Raw genomic sequence first — 21,969 nt, forward strand, 5'->3', positions numbered from 1 at the left:
TATTCGAAAGCATGAAAGCGTAACTGACTGTCTGTTGCCTCGCATTTTGAGTAATACCGCGCACTTTCAACTATAAGCGTCACTGCGTCAACTTCGTTAACGACACCAGTTGAATGCGGCGCTGGGTCTCTAAAACAGAGATCTTTCCGGCGCCATCTGTGTTTCCATCTGGTTCCTCAGTACACTGAAGCCCCTCAGGTGCCCCAGGAATCCGCTGTGTGGCGCGTCAGTGGCCCGTGACGTCAATTCTGCGGACGGGCTGCGTCGCATCATTCCGCGGAGGAGCGAGAGAGCCGAACTTCGTGTTCGTGCGAAAGCCGGAAGTGCGTTCGTGCGTGCTCGTCAGAGTGAAGCTTTCGACCCGGGCCCCGCGTATTTTTCCCCCGCACTTCGATGAGGGCATCCGAACGGGCGCGAAGGGCCGGCGGCCGGTCCCGATTGGTCGCCTTAAGGTACCGCTGGAGACCCCCTTTCCCCCCCGTCCCGTGGCGGAACCAATCGGGAAACGGCATCGTCGAACTGCAGGGGCCAATCCGGAATGGCGGCGCCTTCGAAAATCAATTAGGAGTAGCGAAGCGCGAGGAGCGTGACGCCAGCGCCGGCGCGGCGTCAACGGCGTCGGCCGTCCCGGCAAACGCGCACCGACCAATCGCCTTCCGGATCGATGGTCTCCGTTTCGTCCGGACGGCAGGGCATGCGCAGACTGCGCCCCCCCCCCCTTCGGTGATCACCTCTCGCTTTCTGGTCCGAGGGCATCGGAGCAATCTGAAGGAAATGCGTACGAAGAAAACAAAGGTGGCTGATAGTGCCGAGAATCGACATGCCTCGGTCCCGCAGTTCACAGCCTCATTCACTCGGTTTCAGCTATTGTTTTTGACTAACGCTCAGTCTTCGCAATGGCGCGTGCTTCTTAGTCAAACAACATGTTGACGCAACATTTATTGTTCGTGCTGCTGCGTGCGCCTCCTGACGGAATAACAGCAGCGTTAAGAGACAGGTATCGCATTGCGAGTACCCTGACGGCGCATGGAGCTTACGTTTCCTTGAGAAACACGCACAGGAGGGTGAAGATGTTTAGCTCGGTTATTACGAGCGGACGTGATGAGAGGCTAGCAGCCAGAGCGATATCGGTGGCGTTTGGAAAGACGCGCGGCTTCACGTCATCGACCGCTAGCGCTCGCTCAGTCGTTACGAGGAAAGGATGTGATGTGCAAGAAGAGAGCGTGATCCGACCGGGCGCGCCTTCTCCATCTTCCGCGCTGGTGCGGCCATCTTCCTTCTCGCTCCCCGCTCGCCTTCTCGACTCCCTCGCCGTCGTCTATGGGGGAGGGGGGGGGGAGGAATCGGTCGGCGCAGCGCTGCCGCCGCCGATCGGGGCTCGTTCGACGTCGGCGGCGACTCCGCCTCCCGACGACGACGACGGCATCGGCCCACCTTGTTCGAAGACCGCCTCCGAAGATGCGCTCCGATGCGCGCCGCCGTTTGATTCCGAGGGACGAACCGATACGGGCTCCGTTCGCCCCGCCTTCGACTTGCCAGTCAAACAGCGTCGTGTTTCGGACGGGCCGCTTTTCTTGATACAGGCGAATCGGGCCGCCAACATCCGCGACCGCCCATCAAAGCGGAGGGCGAGCACCGTCTGCGCCTATCTCGTGGCGAAAGGCGAGGCGTCAAAGTGCGAAATAAACTAGGAACTACATTAGACAGGCCGCAGACACTGTGGGCGAGGGTGCTTTGCGTACAATGAACTCAGACGCATTGAGCCGAGGACTCGGCTAACTTCGCGTCTGGGAATCCTCGGAAAATTTTTAACGAAAATCTCCCACGTACAAGCCCTTTCGAGCTCTGCGCTTCAATTGCTATATATTATCCACCTGTGTGCAGATCGTTGTACGAACTAATGCCATTAGCCGAGCGTTACCTCAGGGCCTCTTCTTTGGCCTGTCGTGTCATCCCCGTCCTCACGAGCGAATGACCACCCTTCGGCAGCCTTGCGCAATTCACACATCACAAGCCAGAGGCTGATATCGGTCCGCTCCGTATACGATCTGGTAATATACGGCAGTGAATTCACGGCGTGGAGTATACCGCACGCTTATTAACTACGCCTAACAATTTCACTGTTTCTTTCGTTCGGTAATTCACATCGCGCACAAGTGAAACTTGTCCTTTTAACTACCATCAACTGACTCTATGGGCACCTATTCCAGAACACTTTCGCAGGCAAGGTTTGGTTGTCGACGACCTCAGCTTGGCCCATCTCAGACACCGGCGATATTGCGAGTTCGTCTTAACACGATTACGCTGCCCATCTACTGTTCTGGGTGCAGAGGACACATGCGGTACTGTCACTTGCTCTGAATGTAATCTCAAATCCCGGTGGCAGCCGGTTTTTTCCTGTAGGCTGAGCAGACATGCAGCTAATGCGACTGAGCGCTTTCCTTAGACGCACAGTGTATACCACGACGAGCGATGTAGAAATACGAGCAGTTTCGCAAGGGTGTCTTATAAATTATGGTCCCGCATTTACAAAGCAGTTTTCGCGACACAGCGGTATACGTAAGAACATATGAGGTCCAATATTTATATCTAACGTAATAATTTAATTAGCAGAAACACTGAGCCAGTGAAACGCAGTTCTTATGGAATGGAAGGCTCTGTGAAGTCAATCCTTCATTCGGAGGCTTTAGCGCAGCGCTATGATCGCTGCATACACACGGACGCAGTTAGCTAATTACGTGCAAAGGCGTTGGTTGAAACGTTGGAAGTAGGTTTTGAAATTTGATTTTTGATGCAAATCTCACTCTACGGCAGAAAGTCGCGGTGCTCAAACCTTGCCTTACTGTGACACAGATGACGTACATGGTGCCTATATCTCCAGTATGGACAAGAAATGCTTTCCAAGTGCAGAGGATCTTGACAGGTCATAATCTTCAACCATGAATGTATACGAAACAGGAAGTACATAGAATCAAAGTCCGCTGCTTTCTCTCGCAAGTTTAGGAAACAGTACCCGTATTCACAAAGTGGTTTCTTTGTTGAAGCGGTGTTGAGGAACACATACGCATTACCAAGCGTGATCGTCAGTTATAAGGAGTTCTTATACGAACGAAAGTACTATACAGTCTAAGAAAAAAAAAAGTCATTTTACTCTTTTTTAGACAGTCTTCAGGTGCCACATGTATAACCCTCTTTAAAAGATACACTTTAACTCTCTCTTAGCGATCATTATACTCTCTTCGGAGAGTCGTGAGAGGCGCGGCTCTCCAAAGAGAGTTAACGTGTATCTTAAAAGAGAGACATATATGTGGCAAGTCAGGACACACCAAGAAGGCTAAAAGATAGGGGTATGCGAATAGGGATTTTTGGGATCGAATCGAATACGTATACAAATAGAATACTACTGTTCGAATAGTTTTCGAATAGCAAGCCACCCATTTTCAAAGCAGTCCTGCACTATAGTAAGGTAACAATTTTCAAGACAGCCCAAGAAATCTACAACATTTTATTGGAAACAAATATTCACAAGCTTTAATTTAACTGACGAAAAAAAAAATAACGACAATCATGTAAACTGAGGCACGCTCGTACACAGGAGCAACTAGAGCCTCCAAAATGTTTTGTAACTGCCGGCTGAAATATTGCAGTAACTGCAATATTAAAGGTATTACTTTTTCAACGGCTTTTAAATAAAAAAGATCCATTAAAATTAAGAAATTTTCATGAGTTAACATCATCATGAATGTCATGGTGAAGATAGTGGATTGACGACACTGTCGCTTCGGCGACACTGGTGTTTTAAGCAAGAACGTGTTCGTCATGTGATCAATATGGCGTCGATAGTCCTGTAAGTAAGTGGGCTGCGTGCATCTGGGCACGTCGATGATGGAAACGAGAAAAGTTACCCCTCGCTGTTTTAACGTCTCGTTCTTTCAAGCATTTTTCGTCGCTGCTAATTATTCGAAAAATATTCGACAAAATATTCGGTATTTCAAATATGCACTATTCGATCCGAGTACTGAATCGAATGGAGCGCTATTGGATTCGTTATTCAAAATTTTCGAATATTCGCACACCCCTAGCAAAAGATACTTTTTTTTTTCCTTAGAGAGTGGTGAATTTGACCACGAGTCTGTGGACGTAGCATTTCCAGCAGACGTTGCTCGTTTTTCCAAGCAACTCTCGGGTCTTTATAATTAGACTTACGAGGAGTAATTTTGGCAAGTATAAGTAAAATCGCACTCAGCAGTGTTGGGCTCGCCATTTCAGTAGGCTACGCGTAAGTTAAATATGATGACTTCGTTCAGTTAGCAAACACTTTAGGTCATAGGAGGACCATCTTTAGGCGCGTTTGTGAAAGGTGGCTCATTGCCGGATCGTTTGTCCGACCAACTCGCGATGTGATCATTCGATAATTTAAAGGATCCACAGGGTCCCTTATGCATTCGCCTAAGACGACTCGAAGGCTATAGTCCTTCTGATTTGATGTATTGATCCTCCCCCGCACCCCTCCGAAAACTTTCTTCACCTAACGGGATTTTGCACTGCCTCTAGGATCGGAGGCATTGAAAGCTTTCTGCGTCTCACCTGGTTTTGCACTGCCTCCGTGATCGGCCCACCTTTGACCAAGCGACGATGTCATGTGACGTCACTTTATGTGACGCTGCTACTGCTAACGAGTCCAACATCACTGTCGGCTGGCATCTGTTTTTATACGAATTCTACATCGTAGGAACTTTGTTGCGAGTACGGGATCTGAGTAAGACTCGAGTGCAGTATATGTCCTTTCTCGGGACTCCTCACCACACAACCCCTTCGCTTGAGATGTGTCTGAGGACCCGGTGCACGTGCATCTGGTCTTAGGACCACTTTTCACGAGACAAGTATTAGCATTATCCGCAGATCGCTTACGGCGTAGACAGCTCCTCGCTTCCTGTCGCATCTTCACTCACCGCGAGGAAACGGACGAGCGGTCGACTGGCCTGCGTCGTGCTCAGCCACATGAGACTCGTCGAGCGAATATAGATAGCACGCGTATCGTCTAGCGAAAGCAGAGCGACACACCGGAAAACAAAACAGGAGCATAGGCGAGAAGGGAGAGACGGCGGGAGACGAAAAGCGCGCACTCCCGATGATTGCGCCAGCGCGCTATGGCGAGCTCCCGTTCTGCCTGAGACGAAGTCCCACAGGGGCACGTATACACGTGAAGAACAGTGGCGATAAGAAGAACGCTCCTTGTCTGAGTTGAAGTCGAAAAAAATAAAGAAAGGAAAGTGAAGAATGAAGAATGCTGACGGGACTCGAGACGGAGTTGAGCATATAGAGGGGCCCATCCTAAACAGCATCGCTTCGAAGCATTTCTTTCACGCAAAACGCGCCAGCGGCGAGCAAGAAGAGAAAGAAAGATTGTGAGTGGAAGAGAGAGAAAAAAAATGAGAGAATAAATGAGCGAGTTAGCGTCTGCGGGAGAACGGTGCACTGCGATGCACGCGGTTGCGCTAAAAGCGTCCCGAGCCGCGCGGACCGGGCCAGCTGTTCACCGCTCGATCAATGCATGCAGGAGTGGAGCCGCGCAGCCGCCACTTGTCCCATGCAGACTACGTGCGCGCGCCGCTCGAGCCCAAAATTGTGCATGCCACAGTGGGCTGTATACGTCCTATAAAATTCCATGCGCGGGCTTTCTGTTGTTGGTGTGTGCTGCCTGCGCCATGCTGTGTTTACAGGACATTCACGGACATCTGCTTGTTAGACGTGGCCTTGAGACATGTGAGACAAAGCCATTGACATGCGATACGCAGCCGGTCATTTCTTTTATTGCTTGCGTCAAAACCCATACGACCAGGAGTCGAGGAAAGCCGCACTTCAGAGGGCAGTTTAACACAAAAATAATCACTGCTCAAAGCGTGCACAATGTTAGGAGAAGCCACAACCGTGGAACATCATGATTTTTGGGGTCGCACTGGCGGTGTATATGCACAACCAAGTGAATCAGACATTTAGGCCAGGAAAAGCATAGAGGTGTGTTTAACTGTAGTCTGCTAATTGCTCCGTAAATTGTAGACAAAAATCGCTGTTCACCCAATCATAAGTAGACGAAAAATCACCCGTTCCGTTGGTGGGATCTGAATATGTAGGTCATTCCCTTAGCTGCAAGTTATATTGGAATAGAATTAGGTGTATATTAACCAGGATCTGGCTGGATAGCCTTACGCAGACCATGCTTTGAGCATCTTGAGCGTTGTCGGCTAACCTTTATGTGATATGGTATTGCGTTACGTCTACAATACCGCAGAGAACGCACAGTGAAAGACACTTCGTCGTCCCAAACATCGCAGTGGTGGTTGATGCCAAAGTGTTAAGGCTGCTTGGATAGAGACAGTTTCTTTATTATTATTATTATTATTATTATTATTATTATTATTATTATTATTATTATTATTATTATTATTATTATTATTATTATTATTATTATTATTATTCGTAGTAGCAGTAGTATGTCGATGTGGACCGCACAACCTCTGGACTTTCTGACTTGTAACGACCGCCAGAAAGCGAAACGTTCAAAGCACGGCTTAGCTAAAATGCTCCACTTTGATGCGCCGTGAGATTGGCAGTTTGTTGGAAGGTATAACCGAGGAAGGGGCGGGGGGCAGCATATGGTCCCGCTCCGGAAGGATGGGACACTGTGGTGGCATCAGCGCTCTCGCAGTCTGTTTCACAAACGCGGTAGCTGCTGGCATTGTCATAGTAGTGTTCAGCTCGGAGCAAAGCACCTTCGCCGGCGTAGCGTAACGAGTTCGCGAGAAGGAAGGGTGTCCTCGTGGCGGAGTAGGAAAAGGGGGGTGTCTCGGAGGGGCGGCTGCCCTCGCCCGGGCCGGCGCTGTTAGAGACGGGAGGGGGGGGGGGGTGTTGTCCTCCCCCGCGCGCCCGTGTGTGTGGGGGGTCACGTGGCACGCGCAGTCTCCGCCCGCATCCGCCTGGCGTCGCCGCCGCCGCCGCCGCGTCCTCCACGGGCCAACAGGTTGATTCCGGCGAGCCTCTTCGGACGACCTGCGCCCGCCAGCGCCGTTTTCTCGCCACCATCTGCCGCAGGACCACGCCGCGTCGTAGCCGCTCGCGCAAACCCGGCATTCTCCGCCAAGCGCACAAACCGCACGGCAAGTGTGCGCCTCGGCGCTGGGAGGTGCTGCACCCCGGAAGTGAAACCGGCGCGCGCGATCATCTCTCCGGACCGCGGCTCGGCCTCCGGAGAGCGGGAGGAGCGCAGCGACCTCGACTATCGGATCGCCACTGGCCTCCCTCCCACATCGGGCGCCCCCCACCGCCGCCCCCCCTTCGAGACCGCTCTCCCCCCGATCGCTCGGCTACTGCTCCCGAGTGGAATCTGCGTCTGGTTTCGGTTTCAGTTTACCCCTTCACCGCTCACCGAGCTGTCGGTTTGCGGGGTGCAAAAGGGGGGTTTGGTGCTTTTGACGCTTGCGTCGTCCTTGCGTCTTCACGGAAACGTAGCCGTCATCGCTGTTGGAACCGCCGCCACCGGCTGGCCACCGCGCTCGTCATTGCTGTGTGTCGCGCTGACCGTCGCTGTGTGAGGCTGTGAACGGCGTGCAGTGTTCGCGAACAGTGTGTCGACTTGGACTTCTGCGTCATCCCTTTCCTGTCGCAGACGCCTTGATGTGAGTAATCTCGAGATACTTGTCCCTCCCCTCACTTCGCCTTGTTCGACGAAGGCCACTGAATTCTAATTTGTTGTAGTGCACTCACAATTATTACAGACATGAACATGTAAGGCACACGGGACAACAGACACTCTTGTATATTGTCTCAGGTGTCTTCTACGGCCGTGTCGTTTCTGCAGCAGAACGAATTGGCCCGAGAAGCCCACGTAGCTTATCGGTGACTTCATTTGCTTTCTGCTTAGAACCTTAGTTGGTGTGAAGATGTGGCGTTATATGACCATGACGCAGATATGTCAGAATGGGGTGGGTGTGAGGCATCTTTTACGCAAACTAGCCATTAAGAAAACTTATCCTTCTGCTTACTTCACTTCTTCGCCTTACTTCGAGTTTAACACCCCTCCTATGGCTATGAAAAAATCCGTAAACAGGGGGTGGGTGCTCGAAATCAGTTCCAGCCTTGAAGAAGACAAGTCCACTTGTCGAAACGTTGGCTCGAGCACCCACCCCCTGTTTTACGGATTTTTTCATCGCAGCTTCCATCTTCCACTTCCTGCCGTTTTTTGGATCTCCTATGGCTATGTCTCTGTTAAGTCTGTCTCTCTCTGGAATTTGGCATAGGTACTTCGGCCACAGCGCTTGCACACTTCAATTTGCGTTCAAATACTCTTCGATACCATGTTCGTTCCACACACCCAGAAACAAGCGCCATCGATAGCAGTTATGCGAATTTGTGAGGTATCCGGCCGGCATGTTAACGCACAAAAGGGCTCCACTGCTTTTAAAACGCCATATAGGCAGCAGCACATGTTAGAGGCTGTTAACTTCAATGGTCGAGAAGAGCCGCATGCATCTATGGTAGTGGACGACATTGCTGCAGGCTTCAAACGTACTTCCATAACACTTGTCACCTCAGCAAACTTAATGACGGTGTTGCTCCTTCGGTTGCAGATTTTATTGGGGCTCTTATTACGGCTCTACGAAAAATATAAGCTTTCACTTGTCACATCTTTTGTTCTTGCCCTTGTAGTCGCTTAGGTCGCTGTCATCGTTGTGTCAACAATAATGTGCCACATACATGGTGCACCTTGAGACACCTTTCTGAGTTCTACAACTAAGGCCACGATGATGAGCATTATAGTGGATGCTCAAGCAATCGATGTCACTAGAGTTTTCTTGGAAGGAAGCTTAAGACCAATGCAAGGAGAGCCTCTTGAAACTTTGCAGTGATATGACAGGTTGACAAAGTGGATTGTATATATGGTGTGCTTTTAGGCACTTATGAACAAACAAAACACTGCTAATGCACTTGTAATACAACGGGGCTTTATGAGGTGTCGCTGCTTCTTTGTTCCATTCGCCCATTATTTCGTTGCACGGATATTCGGTATTTACATCTTCAGACAAGTATTTGCCTTTTTTAATGCTGTATATTCGCGCACAACCGCACTCTATAAGCAGAAACGACACAGCACAGTTAGCTCTCCATCACAACACTCCTGGTAGCGTCAGCTGCAATATAGCGGGTTTTGAAAGTATATATATATGCAAATAGGGAGAGTAATAATCAGAATTATTAAGGCGAAGGCCTTATATGTCTCATGCGAACGTGACGTTGAGCGAAAAGCCGGCGTGTGCTACCAAAAGTCACATGGCCACCCGCGCGCCTCGTGGATCGAGCGTGGAACGCGCGAGCTGCGCGTTCACTGCGTCCTTGAGGCGTTCGCGTGATTTGAAATATCAACCGGCGTTCACTTCGAATTTTCGGCGTTCTCGTGATATATAATGCACGGTAATATAGTCACGCCGAATGGCTTTCGCCTTCGAGTCATCTTAGGCAAATGCATGAGGGACCCCTGTGAGTTTTTACCAGACTTTCAAGGTCTTGACAGGAGACAGGAAAGGAAGGGAACTTAACCAGACGTTTGTCTGGTCTGCTACCCTGCACTGGAGGAAGGGGATGTTTGCATGCATTCAAAAATTTGCGTACATATTTATCACGGCAGACGTCGTCCTTCTGTGTTTCCCTATCTCTCTGTTCTTTCGATTTCTCTCTCCTTCGCCGCTTAAATTCATGAAATTGCTCAAAATTATAATTTAAACGGTTTATTGTGAGATTATACCGAATTGTGCACACATATACAAGCAATAAATCAGAAGAAACCGTTCTTGTACATCGTAACCGTCATTGAACGATGCTCAATATCTAGCGATAGACTCAACTGAAGTTTGCTCTTTAGCAAGACAGTATTATACTTATAGCACAGCTAGCTCAGCACTATCAGGGAAAACTGCCCCTCGTTAAAAATGATCGAAGGTCGCCTATGAGAGCTTGAACTGCTCACATAGTAGCTATTCCCAACGCCGCACTGACAAGTATATGTAAAGAAGTTAGTTAGAAGCTTTCTTTCTGAAAAACCAGTTTGGATTTCCTATGGCCTCGTGCTACGAACGGGTGTTTGTCAGTTTTCCTTTCTTAGTACTTCCGCCACGTTCCGCAGAAATGACTTGCAATAACGAAGTTAGTCCACTTCATTCGACTGAGACGAGTTGATGCGAGGTCAGTGTGGCGTGTTCCGTCGCCGCTAAAGCTGGTATGTACCACAACTACACAATTGATGCTGTAATGGATAGTGAGGGCTCTTTTCGCGAACAAATTCATCTTCAAAACACGGCGGCCCATTTAGTATTAGGATTGTCATAAAGTGTCACTGCAAATTTGATTGTAAGTGATGGACTTTCCCGAAGCTTAACGGCAGGAGCGACAGCAAATCAGAGGAATAAGCATGACTTAATATAATGTCGAAAGAAGTATCCGTTTTGAAATCGCTATGCCACAACGTTGTCTGAAAACGCATGTGCACCACAGTTACCTGCTACGATGGTCTAGAGGTTATACGGTGCTCGACTGCTGACACGAAGATCGCGGTATCGAATTTCGGCCGCGGCGACCGCATTTCGATGGAGACGAAATGCTAGAAGTCCATTTACTTAGGTTGGCTCACGTTTAAGAACACCAGCTTGGTCGAAATGCTTGGTCACCAGCTTGGTCGAACACCAGCTTGGTCGTTAAAGAACACCAGCTTGGCCTCATAATCATGTTGTGGTTTTGGGACCTTAAACTCGAACAATTATGTATATTATATATAGTTACCACCATAGGCGTGCGCAGGGTTCCCCTTCAGGGGGGGGGGGTCGAAGGTTCGTCACAGCGCCCCCCTCCCAATTATGTCAATGTATGGCGCTGAAAATGCCCCCCCCCCCCCCCGAGTCGCAGCGCCCGCCCCCCGCCCCCCCCCCTCCCTATTATGTCAATGTGTGGGGCTGTCTTTGCGCCCCCCTCTTAGGTGAATACGGGGGGCGGCCGCCCCCCCCCTGCCCCCCACCCCCCCCCACCCCGTGCGCACGCCTATGGTTGCCACGTCGCAAGTGCGCTAGTTATGCGTGTTATATATAAGGTATGTACTATGCGATAGTGTTGCTGAAAGGATTTGCAACCACATAGAACAATACGTTGCATTTCAGTTGATCTGATTGGGCCACAGTACGTGTTCTGTACAGAAGTAAAATGTATAACGCCGCGATGTTCGGAGCATATATATATTAGCAGAAGAAAGTGGTAACGGTACACGGCGGTACTATTGCACATTACTGTGAAGTGTATTTTATGCTTGAAACATGACTGTTTCCCTACCTAGTGCTGATTTGTGCGGGCGCTGTTGCGCTACAACTTGAAATGACTTCGTAAAAAAAAAAAAACACGCAGCAATTATAACAGTTTGAACGAATGTATACCGTACGGCAGGGGTGACATGTTGTACCCTCTATGTTTAATTTCATTTATTTATTTATTTCTTGCCTTCTAAAGTTCGAAAGCTGCGCATTCACAGAAAACATCTTACAACTCTAAGGGTGTTAAATGGGTGTTTCTAAGAGTTTATTGTGTTCCGCAAGAACACATGTTTTGTCTCGCTATGTATACATATGACATGCTATGACCTCGCCTTACTTGCCTTAGCGCTCTTATGCTCTCGTAAACAGAATTACGCGATACACGCTTCACAAAAACTCATTTAACCATCTCAAATTGACAGATTGATATTTCAGTACATATTTCCTTTGAAGAACCGGTCAATAGTTTCGACGCATGCGGTTTTCTACAATTTATTGAGATTTCATACTGCATTAATGTTATGACTATTTTGTGTATCAAATATGTGTATATACATCTGTAAGGCGCATGATTAAATTGCGGTGAATGACTACAGGACCCAGCGTGGCAGAATGATTTATCTCACTCTTTGTTGTCAGCCACCCTTCACGACAGGTCGATCCACAGATGACATACGTGAAGCGCCGCCTGACGACTCACTAAGTGCGACAAAAAAAAAAGATAATCGTAATAGAATGTTTACTTATTGCTGCCGTGAATAAGTGTTTAATCCTCCTTTATATTCTGTCGCATCTAAAGCTAACGGAGAGAAAGTACTCCAAGCGAAATTCTTGGCAAGCCCTTTTACCATAGTTCGCGTTTTTGTAACGTATCCCCATTCAGTGTTCCTTGCTGTAAAATTCAAACGCATGATCCTTCCCGCTGTCTCATTCTAGATTAAACTGGCATGTTAGTAAAGTTGCTTCTGTCCTCTACTTCCAGTGTTTCGTTCCCCAATGTTTCAGAAATCGGCTTGGTGCTCATTTGAAACAATAAAGAACACTTTGCAGGGGAAGGGGTTACTACGCAGCTGATCCGTATACCTCCTCAGTTAACGGTCTATTAGATAGCTCGTCTAGTTTGGCGTTTTCAACATTGTGTCGGAATATTTGGTAGAAGGAAGTAATTATCTGAAGGGAAATGTTGATGTTCTTATGCCGAGAATGTCCTTCTACGTTAATGTCGTTCATAAAGTCTGGCCGTATGAGAGAGAGAGAGAGAATATTTACCGGAATCCAGGGATTTTTATGGCGAGCGTAAGGCTTGTTGTTTTTTGTCCGACGTGTTAAAAAAAAAAAACAGGTACAACAATGAGAATATTTCCAATGTCATATTGTATAGATGCTTTTTGATGAACTAAGAGCAGGAGTGGCAATGCCGTCAAATAATTTAGGTCCCAGCGTGTATAAGTAATAAACTATTGACGACACAGATAAATAGAACTACATGCAAGGCTTTTGTTCCAGCTTTCACAATGAGAAGAAATAAAAACGAACCTGAATGCACAATGATGTCTGTGCAATGACTGACACCTTACGCCGTGTTCATTAGATTTAACGTCAATTAAGAGCCAGCGAAGCTGCGCTTCTATGCGCTTTTCAGGGAATGGAAAGCAATCCTTGCAAAGTGCACGCTATAACACTGATCAACAGTTGCAGTGTAGTTTTGGTAACGTATTCATGGAACTATATTGCTCAAGAACTGATCATAAAAGAACATGTACCGCCTGGGAATCGCCACTGTTAAACGTATTATTGCCGAAGGCTACGAGCGAATGGCAAATAGGCAATTATTAACCAATAACTGTCTAAGTCTTACGGGATACAAGTCATAATGCATTGATGAAAAATTACTACGTTAACTGTAAGTGCGCGTTACTCCTTGGGGAACGTTCCTCGGGTGCATGGTAAAGTCTGCTGTAAATGCCCAGGCTCACTTCATTGAGGAGTGTGGAAAGAAAGCCGGGCGAACAAGTGTCTGTTCAATTTTTGAATGATGGTTCATCCGACTGCACATAGAGCAGCGTTGTCAATGAGCGACTAGGCGAACGATATTCTGAGAATGAATCCGTATAGTTCACTCGCTCCTTCCTACGCCATTGCGGGATTTCTGCTGCCCTCAATAGGTCGTCGCACAAGGGGGCTGCTTGAACGGACCGCGCGCGCCGTTCGCGGGACCGTACCACGTCTCGAGCGGTGGCGGAACACTCTTTTTCCGGTTCGCGGGGCCGTGCTACGGCGCACCTTGTGCGTGCGTACATGTTCGTGCGTAATGCGCACCAGCACACGCGCACGCACACCGGGTTGAATGGCGCCGCCGTCACAGAACCGAGGAGGAGGCGTTTCGGCAGTATAGACCCCCAGTCTGAAGCAGATCAACGCGGCAGTGTGTTGCTGTCAGGGCGGCGAACCGCTGCTGCCTTCGCCGTTGCGTGGCGCGGGGAAAACAAGCGCTCGGAAAAAGAGACGCCCCTTTAGCTGGTCTTTTTCTCTTTCTCCCTTTTTGAGCGGCCTACAATTTCAAGATTGGCGCCCTCGCGCAGCGCGGCTACTTTGTCTCCCGTGTTTTCACAAGCGGTGGCTCCGCGAGCGCCACGCGCCCGCCATGCGTACGCAGCGTGCGCACGGAGCGGACTCAACGCCATAGGCGTGCGTAGGGTTCCGCATTAATTGGGGCGAACTCTCACCGCAGTCTCTCACTGCACGTGGATGAAGACACACGTTCACACAAAGCTGAGTGGCGCACTGGATTGACAAAGCCCGCATTTCAGTCCAGAAAGCTGTCCTATCCCTCACATTTTCACTATCTGAAGAGCGATTGCTGCAAGTACTGGTTCGCCAACGTGTCAGGATGGTTCCAGCTGCGTTTTGATTGCCAGTGCTTACATCTAATCAATTCGGTGCCCTGTTTAGGTTCTTTTTTTTTCTCAGCAGGCAAGGTTGTGCGAATTGTGGGGCTTCCACTCCGTGCTGCAATAAGGCATGCCATCACCTCCTCAGTTGATCCTCTCCAGGCGCAGCTTGATATTGTGCCTTCACTGACTGTGTCCGATAAATGCCCCGTAAGCAGGCTAACTGTTCCAGTGAACAATGAGGCAAAGTTAAGGTGACTGAAACGTAATGGCGAACAGGTACGAGTTATAAGCAGGAGAAGCAGTAGCATGCGGGACTGACTGGTTGATGTAGCGTTTTCGAAATCGTCCGTAGAATCTGCGCTTCCTGTACCTGCTTCCTCACTAAAGCGTTCAGCTTGCCAAACAACTGTAGTATTCAAACAGGTGCGCATTGCAGGGGCCATCCAAACAGGTGCGCACTGTCGCCGCCATGTAGAAACAAGGGCATGCACAGTGTCTCGCGTTTTTCTGTAAACAACGCTGCAGTGGGCCACTCGGAAGGCACGCAGCGTCGACGCTCAGCGCCACACAGCCAATGCGCCGTGCGGTCTTTATGGCCGCGCGGCGTTCATATTCGTCCCGCTCCACTAACGGCGAGAAGCGTGTGGCGAAAACCGGGCTGCTCTGGCACCCGAGGCACGCGGACGCTAATGCAAACACAGTGGCTGCAGGCACACCGTTACCACGTGACCTGTTCACGGGAGGCCTGACTCGGTCAGCCCGCTCATAAAACGAAGCGAGAGCTTCGCTAGATGGCGGGCTTGAGCCTGCCGCAATTTTGCGCAGTGCTCGTTTCTATATAGCCTCTTGTTGGGTCGAATAAAACGATTGGATATCTTATATCTTCGCGAACACCCCTTGTAGAACTGATATGCCTGGCCAGAGTTGGGAACTTCGTCGCACCGTGTACACTGAACATTAAAGGAGTACCGACACCTTTTTTCGAAGGCGAGTTTACTCTGCCACACAAATTTCCTGTATGTATAGAGACGGCTCTGAGCAAGTGCGAAGCTCAGCAAACGCTGATAAGGTATTTTATTTTGATACTAAAGTCATTTTTTTTCCATGGCGCACCTATCGACATCGACACTAGCTTGACGTCAGGCTACAGTACTAAGTCTGGTGACTTCACACAGCAGTCTGGCTAGTTGTGGTGACGTCAGATACCAAAACTTCCAAGATGACAGCTTGTGCGTCACCAACGGAGCCACGGTGCGGAGCGGCCGTGGAAACGTCACAATATCTTGCGCGAGCACGTAAAGAGAAGCTCAACCGTGTTGTGACGTCAGGGTACAGTAGGAGCCGAAACTAGCTTTTAAAAACATACTGTAATTACTTTTTCAGGGCGCACTCGCGCTTAGCACTACCTTTTCTACGCTCTTGAGGGCTTGGCCTTTCATTCGACGGAAAAGAAAAAAACGAGAACTGAAAGTTTTCGTGTCAGTACCCCTTTAAGTGCCTCCGCTACCGAGGCGTGTGCAACGGGGGAGGGGCCTCCCCTTTTAGTTATCTAAGGGGTTGGGGGGGGGGGGGTGGACAAGTCTGCTTCATACCTTTACTCGATCGGACCTGTCTCGTCATTGTTTAAAGTACAGCGTTATGGCTGCACAACTTACTGACGATAATGGCGGCCGCGTACTCCTGATGTTAATGCGAGAGCGTGAAAGAGCTCGTTTAGCCGGAATTCCGGTTTCGGCATCGGTATCGACGTCGGCTGCGGCGTCATTGGTTGTGAGCGAAAAATCGGCGTTGTCCGTGCGCCAAAATTCGAGATGCTGCAATTAAATGAATAATAGCAAAATCTTCGGTTAGAGTGAGAATCGAACTGAGGCTTTCTGCGTGGTAAGCAGGCGTTCTACCACGGAGCCACACGAGTTCTTGAAAATGCTTCGTAAAAAACGATATAACAATTTCATGTAGTGGGAGGAGTCTCCTTATAGCACGTGATATTGCGTGGCAGAATCATAGAGTCACACCAGGCGTCAAAACGTGAGAATTGCACAAGGAGTGCGGGGTGTAAAGCTGCCCACCCATTTCATAGTGCGCGTGGCACCTTACGGGCGCGTATAGTGGGTACTTCGCCAATTTGCAAAAGGAGGAATTATGGCGTAGTGGGCACTTCGCAACTCTACTTGCAGTAGGCAGTCTAGGATAGTTTGAAACTGCCAATGTTACGCGCACAAGTGTTCCTTTCCTTACGGCACGGTTGAAAGTGATGCGCAAGGAACCGAATTACGCTATCGCGTTCTACTCTTGAAGGCGAAGCTCAAGCGTCCTTCAAGTTTATTGCATTCCAGGAACTGTCCACTTCCCACCTTTACGTGGGAACCAAAGGCAGACCGCTGTGAGAAGTATACGTCAGCCCTTCATTTTTATTTTTGCATTCATTCCGAAGCTTCTTTGCTTTCGGTCTCAACCGACCAGATAAAAAGGGGGGAGGGATGAAGGGGAGAATATGCTCTGCTACTCCGTGTGAGGATTAAGTTTTATGACCTCTCGGCAATTCCCCTAAGCTGTTTCTGCCTTTATATTATTTACATGCAAAAGAAGAAATGAGAGAAAGAGATGACAAAAATTGTCGTGATGTTGACGCGAATCCCCGAAGGCGCGCGTCTACGTCCTCGTCTATGTCGTGACCGCATATATCCTCAATTATGTCAAAGACACAGCAAGATATTCGTCCTGGAATTTTAACAGCGTCCTCCGCGCCCAGAACGGCACGTTTTGGACGCCGCGAAACTGACGTGTGTCTGCACGAACTTGTGAATTCGTGTCGCACATCGTATGTGAGCTCCGTTTGCTTTTGTTTTTATAATTGTACTGTAGCGAAGAGGAATGCCCAGAACAATGAGCCAGACGGGTTTTCTCTTGTAGTTTTGCGTACGTTGCTATCATCATCATTAGCAGCAGCAGCAGGAGAAGTGAATTTATGCCTGCTGCTGCACTAAAATATCTTCTATCTCTAATGCTAGCCGACCTTGGCCTAGCCAGATTGAGGAGCGTGGGGAGGTTCAACACCCCCCCCCCCCCCCCCCGGAATATTTACATTTTGTATGTATATACATATAGGCGAAAAGCTGTAAGCATACGCACGAACATACATTAAGGGGGCCGGACCTTTCCTGAAATAAATTTATGGCTATGCCCTTGCTAGTCGAACAATTTAGGCGTGCGGATTAAAGGGACACTAAATAGAAACAATGAATAGGTTTAGATTGATAAATTGTACTTCGAGAACTAGAATGTCGTTAATTTCACCATTAAAGGTATATTAATAAAGGATAAAATGAAGTTCTAAGCTTCATTTTTAAATTTCGCGCCAAAATCTCCACGCGCAACGTCACGAATTTCAAAGTGTACTTATCGTATTTTGGCGGCATTGCCCAACAGAATTACCCCAAACTTGGTATGTTAAGTCTATGGCCCCTTCAGAGGACAATGTACTTCATTTCTACCGATTAGGAACTACGTAGTACCTAGTGGGCGCCGTCAAAATATGTGACGTCACGGCGAATGGTGCGGAAACTTTAAGCTGGCGTCGCCACCCACATATTCTTATTGCGCGATTTCTCGCTTACTAAGCGTCTTCTCGCAGCAAGCGCGGTGTTTTTGGTATCGTGATAGAGTAGTTTACTTATACAAGAAAAATCGTTTAGCTCTTTAGTGTCCCTTTAACAGCCGAAATTGTGAGGAAATACTCAATTGTCCCATTTAAGAAGGTGTCCGTAATTCATCATCAGGCTGTTGCAGGTGTGTAGGAGTTCTTCTATCTAGGCCATGAAAGCACAGTGCAGGGAGATCCAGGTCATGGTAACGAAACGTACAGACGAAAAAAAAAAAAAAACTGACATTGCTTGGAGCGCGCGCATTGGGCACACTCCAGTCGAGAGTGGCAACTTACCCCATGCTTCAAGAGGCTAATAGTATTCCATCTATATGGGGTTGAAAATTGCAGGACAACGAAGAATTTTCTGAAAAAACGAAGGTTAACGCCACGAACAATGGAAGAACAAATCGAAAAGAAGTGCGGTATAAAATAGGAAGCAAAGTGGGGTAGGTGATATTTTGGTGGAAAGGGGAAATGCCTGTTAGCACGAAGGCGAAGAAACGGAAGGCGTACCTATTCTTAGAAAAAGAGAGAGGCAGATAGACTCTATATTAAAAAAAAGAAAAGGGCGAAGCTTACACTAAGCCGCACAAGGCTTGAAACAGTCAGACTGGACGAAATCTGGACTAATCTGGTTGCTTCTAGGTTGTTTCTATGCCTTAGATAAGTGGTGCAGGTTGTTTTTAGGTTGCTTATAGGTCGTTGCTAGGCTTTAGCTATAGGTGGCTTCTACGTTGATTTTCAACGCATAGAGGTTCGAGTTATCCAAACTCCAGGGACAGAACATCGCGCTAAAACCAAGCGTTCGCACCTCTCATAGATCTACAGGCTGCTTATTCTAGTTGTATATAGGCGGAACTTGGTTGTAGCTCGGTAGAAGCTAGATTGAACTTGGCTATATCGAGGTTAAGCTTGGTGTGGCTAGGTTGAAGTTGGTATTAGCTAGGTTCGGCCGGGGCTACGTCTAGGTAGTAGTAGTAGTAGTAGTACAACTTTATTCATAAGGGTTGGGATAAGGGTTCATGAGCTCGATGGGTGGGGCCCCAAGTCCAGGGCTCCACTGGCCACTGCTGCCTGTCTGACGTGACCCAGAAGCGCAAGCTGTACCTCCGGGTCAGAGCTGGCGAGCTGGGTCTCCCATTGCTCGAAAGTATTAGATAGGTTGTACTGGCCTAAAAAGGCATCTAAAGTTGGTGGTCGGTTTAGGCATCCCCACGAGATGTGATATAGAGATGGCGAGCCGCCACACCACGGACAGGCGTGCCCATACAGCGTTGGGAAAATTTTGTTCAATCTAGGTGGTTATTCCGGTATAGTATACCACCTACCAATTTCTGTGGCACATACCCGTTCATGATAATGATAGGCCGCACAGTGGCACACACCCGTTTATGATTATGATAGTTTTAGCGTAGGCCGCAGGGCACATACCCGCAGACCGTACAAATTGCAGCTAGCTTAAAGAGCTACGCTGTTACAACAGAACTTTTCCGGCGTACAAGTGTTCGTCTACGTGCCACACTGCAATACAAGGGTAGAAAAATGTAGATTTACGCTGAAGACGTTCCAGAACATTGACATAACGAACGCGCCATCAGCGTGTAAACAAATGGTATTGTAGACACGGTGCATCAATTACGCAAAATAACAGTCGAATGATGTTTTGAGCAAACATGGATGGGCATTACACGAGTATAGAGGAGGGTATCATTAGACGACAAACCTTCTTGCTTTCGGGACAGCTGTTTTTGTCTGAGCTATCCCAGCAAAGTTTTAATGGTGAAGAAATTAGCGGTGCCTAAGTTCGGCCGATAGCGTGATCTCACGACGAGGCATGGAATAGCTCGCTGAGCACGAAGCCTGGCATAGTTCCTGGCATGCACACTCGATCTTCGCCCACCGCAATGACATCTCGTGGCGCGGTTATTTCCACGTTGAACAATGCGCGCGGCCTGTTTACGCCGACTGTTGCCCCACTGCGGATGCTCTTCGCTCCGCCGTCGAATATTTTGGAAGCGACCCCGAAACGTCCAGCCGGGAACATCTCCAAGAACAGTTTTCTTTTTGTTCTCGACATTTTACTTGTTGCCTGTCACCAGCGGCAGCCGGCGAAGACTTCAGCGATTTCCTGTCCGGCGTGAAGTTTGTCGTCGCGCGCTGTGCTATCTATAAACATGACGCCATGCTTACCGGAATGAAATGGGCTCGACCGATAAAGCACCGCGCCTCAGCCTCATAATATGTGAAAGGAGTGCTCAGTAAGGATTTCTGCAAAGCTCTCAGAGGCTGGTAAGACGTACAAAGAGATCGTTGACTATTTCCATCATATCAACCCTCTGCCTTCCACCCCCCCCCCCCTCTCCGCGCACACACACAAACACGCTTGTCTCGGCTTACAACGGTTCTTCCTCACTATATGACGTCTGCGCCTGCCCTGCGGCCGCCGCAGGAGCAAAACGTGAGACGCTGACGAGGGTCTCGGTATGGCATTCGGGGCCGCCCAATATCTCGGTTTCCAGCCCGTCAGCATCCATCCTCTCCGAGCTGGCTCGCCTACATCCGCGGATGCCGTCGCGCACCCTCAGCTCTTCTTTTTGAGGAAGGCAGGCATGAGGAGGAAGAAGATCGAGGCATACACGTGGCGCGCGTATTTCGGGAAACCCATTGCTCCCGCACCTCTTTTCCCCGTGTCTCTCTCAGCAAAACAACAGTGGACCGCCGATGTATGAGTCCTCAAACTTAAGGGCATCGCTTTCTTCTGTTGCGCTCTGTCGCTCGGCGCCTCGTGCGTCTTATGCAGCGCGCACCCCCCGAGTCTGCTGCTCCTGCGTGCAGCTTTTCCAGGCAAGCACGTCCCTCCCTTTTCTTGCGGCTGTCTTCTTTTCGCCGAGGTTCGAAAGCTCATTTTTCATCGTTGCCGTTGAGAGCGCTCGTGCGGCCCTGCCTGCCACCCCGGCCGCCTCCTCCACGACGACGATCAGCGGTTCGCGGTCCGCACCAAAGGCCTCCTTCTCTTTCCTTTTGCGATACCTCTGCTCTGAAAAGCGACCACTTGGCACTGGTTCAGGAGCTCTGTCATTGCCGTACGCGTATTTGTTTTTGCCTTTGGCCCGTCGCTCACTCTCCGTCTTCGCGGTGCGTCGCAGAACGCGAGTTTCCCCCAGCTGAAATCTCCCAGAAAACAGTCTGACAACTGAGGATTGCCGGCTATTTGTGCCAACGCATACTTTACCGTTCCTCTTAGTGCTTTCGATTCTGTAAAGTGCAAAGGCCAGATTCGCCAGGTTTTTCTTTTTTTTGCTCGCAAGAAGCTCGTGTCTATGAGGCCTGCGCTTTTGATATACCTCACCTGTAGTTTGCACTCGCGACCGGCTGACGCACATTATTGCGAAACCTTTAAAGCACCGAAACAGCATCGTGGCATCAAGTATCCTAAGACGTGCTATGAAAATGTGACTATACCTGCTGTTGACTATCTCTCAGCTTCAGTTCTGTATCCTCGCTAGAACTGACATTATGTGTGAAACCTGTGGCACCGAGTAGACATGACACTATATATATATATATATATATATATATATATATATATATATATATATATATATATATATATATATATATATATATATATATATATATATATATATATATATATATATATATATATATATAATATATATATATATATATATAATATATATATATATATATATATATATATATATATATATATATATCTGTGTGTGTGTGTGTGTGTGTGTGTGTGTGTGTGTGTGTGTGTGTGCACGCACGCACACACACACGCACGCACACACACCACACGCACGCACGCACGCGCGCGCACACACACACACACACACACACACACACACACACACACACACACACACACACACACACACACACACACACACACACACATTGTACAAGGATTTGGCAGATTACACACAAGTATAATAGCGCAACGTGAGAGGAACATTAAGATGTTATTTACCCGAGTCGCCCACTGGATTTCAACTTGATTCGGTAGCGTATTTTCGGATAAGAAGGACAGACAGGAAAGAATGCCATTGTTGTAGCA

At 48.6% G+C, this 21,969-nt stretch overlaps 1 protein-coding gene across 2 annotated transcripts in view; it reads left to right on the forward strand.

Annotated features, from left to right (window-relative positions):
• The window catches only part of LOC119389488 (homeobox protein cut), a 632,893-nt gene that overhangs the window by 260,823 nt on the left and 350,101 nt on the right, over nt 1–21,969 (forward strand). Inside the window, exon 1 of one of the 2 annotated variants that reach the window (XM_037656778.2) lies at nt 6,868–7,676. The exons of the other annotated variant lie outside the window; for it this stretch is intronic. The gene's annotated coding sequence lies outside the window, so the exon portion shown is untranslated. Of the gene's footprint in view, nt 1–6,867; nt 7,677–21,969 lie in introns of those variants that run through there. 2 annotated transcript variants of the gene reach the window in all.

This window comes from Rhipicephalus sanguineus, chromosome 4 (assembly GCF_013339695.2).
Source record: "Rhipicephalus sanguineus isolate Rsan-2018 chromosome 4, BIME_Rsan_1.4, whole genome shotgun sequence".
NCBI lineage: Eukaryota > Metazoa > Arthropoda > Arachnida > Ixodida > Ixodidae > Rhipicephalus > Rhipicephalus sanguineus.